We start from the raw sequence: 3,819 nt of genomic DNA, 5'->3' as shown, positions 1-3,819 counted from the left end.
CTTTAATAAATATTTTATTTTAAAAAAATTTAATATTACCATGGTTTGCATGTTTATCCCCTGCAAAATTCATGTTAAAGAAATTTCTTAAAATTTTTAATTATTGTGGATACATAATAGTTGTACATATTTACAAGGTGTGTGTGGCTTTTCAACATAGGCATACAATGCGTGATAATCAGCAGGCAACTGGGGTATTCATCACCTCAAGCATTTATCGTTTCTTTGTGTTAGGAACATTTCAATTCTATTTTTTTAGTTATTTTAAAGTAGACCATATAACTTATTGTTGACTATAGTCACTTTGTTGTGCTATCAAATATTTTTCATCCTAACTGTGTAATTATATTTTTGTACTTAATAACCATCCCCACCTTATTCCCCCCTTTCCACTGCCCTTTCCATTCTCTGGTAACTGTCATTCTGTTCTCTGTCTCCATGCAATCAGTTGTTTTAATAGTTAGCTCCCACTTATGAGTGAGAACATACAAGATTTGTCTTTTTGTGCTTGGCTTATTTCATTTAACATAACGTTCTGTAGTTCCATCCATGTTGTTGCAAATGAGAGGATTTTGTTCTTTTTCATGGCTGAATAATATTCCACCATGTCTATGTACCACGCTTTCTTTATCCATTCATCCATTCATGGACACTTAGGTTGATTCCAAATCTTGGATATTGTGAATAGTGCTGCAGTAAATATGGGAGTGCAGATACCGTTGTGATTTACTACACTGTGATTTTCTTTCTTTTGGATGTATACCCAGCTATGGGATTGCTGGGTCATATGGTATTTCTATTTTTAGATTTTTGAGGAACTTCCACACCGCTCTCCATCCCACCGGCTGTGCTGGAGACCTCTCCTTTCTCCACATCCTCACCAGCATTCATTATTGCCTATCTTTTTGAGAAAACCCATTTCAACTGGTGTGAGATGATTATCTTATTATAGTTTTGGTTTGCTTTCCTTAGAAGACTAATTATCCTGAGCATTTTTTTAGTACTTAACCAGCCATTCGTATATTTTCTTTTGAGAAATGTCTGTTCAGATCTTATGCCCATTTTAATCAGATTATTTGATTTTTACCTATTGAGTTGTTTGAGTTCCTTATATATCCTAGTTTTTAATCCCTTGTCAGATGGGGTAGGATGCAAGTATTTTCTCACATCTCCCATTATGTGAGTTGTTTCTTTCCTTTTCTGTGCACAAGTTTATTGGATAAAATCTTCCACTTTGGATTGATTTTTATGTATGGTATAAGAGGAATATCAAATTTCTTTCTTTTTTGGAGGTTTTTTTGGTTTTTGGTTTGGTGAGGGCAGGGTTTGAATTTGGCTATCCAGTTTCCACAACTCAAATTACTAAAAAGACTATCCTTTCCCCATTGGGTATTCTTAGTGTCTTTGTTGAAAAATAGTTGACTACACATGAGTAAATTTATTTCTGGGCTCTCAATTCTGTTCCATTGTTCTATATGTTTTATGGCAATACCATACCATTTTGATTTCTAAAACATTATAATATAGTAAGAAATAAGGAAATGTGATGCCTCTAGCTTTATTCCTCTTTTTAAAATTTTTTAATCAATGAATAACAATTATATATGTTTATGGAGCACACTGTGATGTTTTGGTATATGTGTACATTATGGAATGATTATATCAAGCTAATTAAGATAGCCATGACCTCGCATACTAGCCAGGAACAGAGAGACAAGTACTGTATCATCTCACTCATATGAAGAAGCTAAAAAAGCAAAACTCATAAAAACAGAGAGCAGAATGGTGGTTACCAGAGGCTGACATGGGGGTGAGTGAGGGGGAGAATGATCATAAGAGTACAAAGTTTCAGTTAGATATGAGGAGTACATTTTTGAGATCTATTGCACAGTAGGATGACTATAGTTAATCATATAATGTATATTTCAAAATTACAAATTTTGAAAACAGATTTTGAATGTTCCTAACATCTCTGCTCTTAATTGCTCAAGATTGCTTTAGCTGGCCAGGCATGGTGGCTTATACCTATAATCCTAGCACTCTGGGAGGACAAGGTGAGCGGATTGCTTAAGCTCATGAGTTCAAGACCAGCCTGACCAAGACCAAGACCCTGTCTCTACTAAAAATAGAAAAACTAGCCAGCATCAAAGTGGGCACCTGTAGTCCCAGCTATTTGGGAGGCTGAGGCAAGAGTATCACTGGAGCCCAAGAGAATGAGGTGCTGTGAGCTATGACACCACAGCTCTCAACCCAGGGTGACAGAGTAAGGCTCTGTCTCTAAAAAAAAAAATACTTTACATATTCAGGGTCTTTTGTACTATCATATAAATAGTAGAAGATTTCAATACCCAACTTTTAACAATGCATAGGTTATTAACACAGAAAATCAATAAGAAAATATTAGACTTGAACTACCCTTCACATCAAAGGGACCCTAATCGACATATCCAGAACACTGCCTCTTACAACAGCAGAATATGTGTTCTTGTCAAAAACACATGGAACAGTCCCCAGGATAGATCATATGTGAAGCCACAAAACAAATCTTAACAAATTTAAGAAGATTGATGTCACATCAAGCATCTTGCCCAACCATAATAGTATTAAAAAAATGGAAAAAACTGGACAATTTACAAACATGGAAATTAAGATCTTCCTAAATAACCAATGGGTTGAAGAAGAAATAGAAGGGTAAATTGAAAAGCATTTTGAGACAAATGGAAATGGAAGCACAACATACTAAAATTTATAGGATGCTATACCCACAGTTCTAATAGGGATTTTATTTATTTATTTATTTATTTTGAGACAGAGTCTCACTTTGTTGCCCTTGGTAGAGTGCCATGGCGTCACAGCTTATAGCAACCTCCAGCTCTTGGGCTTAGGCGATTCTCTTGCCTCAGCATCCTGGGTATCTGGGACTACAGGCACCTGCCACAATGCCTGGCTATTTTTTTGTTGCAGTTTGGCTGGGGCCAGGTTTGAATCCACCACCCTTGTGTATATGGGGCCGGCACCCTACTCACTGAGCCCACAGGCACTGCCCCTAACAGGGATTATAGCATTAAAATTCTACATTAAAAAGGGGAAAGATTTCAAATAAACATCCTGTTAGACCTCAAAAAAACTGGAAAAAGCACAAACTAAGCCCAAAGTTAGTAGAAGGAAAAATAATAAATATCAGAGAAAATATAAATGAAATGAGACTAGACAAACAATAGAAAAGATCAAGAAAACAAAAACAAAAATACTGATGAATTTTTAGCTAGGCTAAGAGAAAAGCAAAGAGGACTCAATAAAATCCAAAATGAAAGAGGAGACATTACAAATGATACCATAGAAATGTAAAGAATCATAGGAGACTTCTGTGAACAATTACACATCAAAGAATTGAATAACCTAGAAGAAATGAATGGATTCCTATAAAGACAAACCTACCGAGACTCAATTATGAAGAAACATGAAATACGAATGGCCCAATAATGAGGATGGAGATTTAATAAACAATCAAAATGCTCTTATCAAAGAAAAGCCCAGAACCAGTCACAGTGGCTAGCACCTGTATGTAGTCTCAGCTACTCAGGAGGCTGAGGCAGGAAGATCACTTGAGCCTAGGAGTTTGAGGCTGAAGTGAGCTATGAACGCACCACTGCACTGTAGCTCATGCAACAGAAAGAGACATTATCTCTAAAAAGTATAAATGGACAAAATAAAACTGAATTTCAGATAAATAATGAATATCTTTTAGTATAGGTATGTCCCAAATACATGCACTATTTGTTTGAAATTATAACTTTTTTTAAAATTTGAGATTAATAT

The sequence above is a fragment of the Otolemur garnettii genome, unplaced genomic scaffold (assembly GCF_000181295.1).
Source record: "Otolemur garnettii isolate 467f Iridium unplaced genomic scaffold, OtoGar3 scaffold00127, whole genome shotgun sequence".
Taxonomy (NCBI): Eukaryota; Metazoa; Chordata; class Mammalia; order Primates; family Galagidae; genus Otolemur; species Otolemur garnettii.
This window is presented reverse-complemented; position numbering follows the sequence as displayed.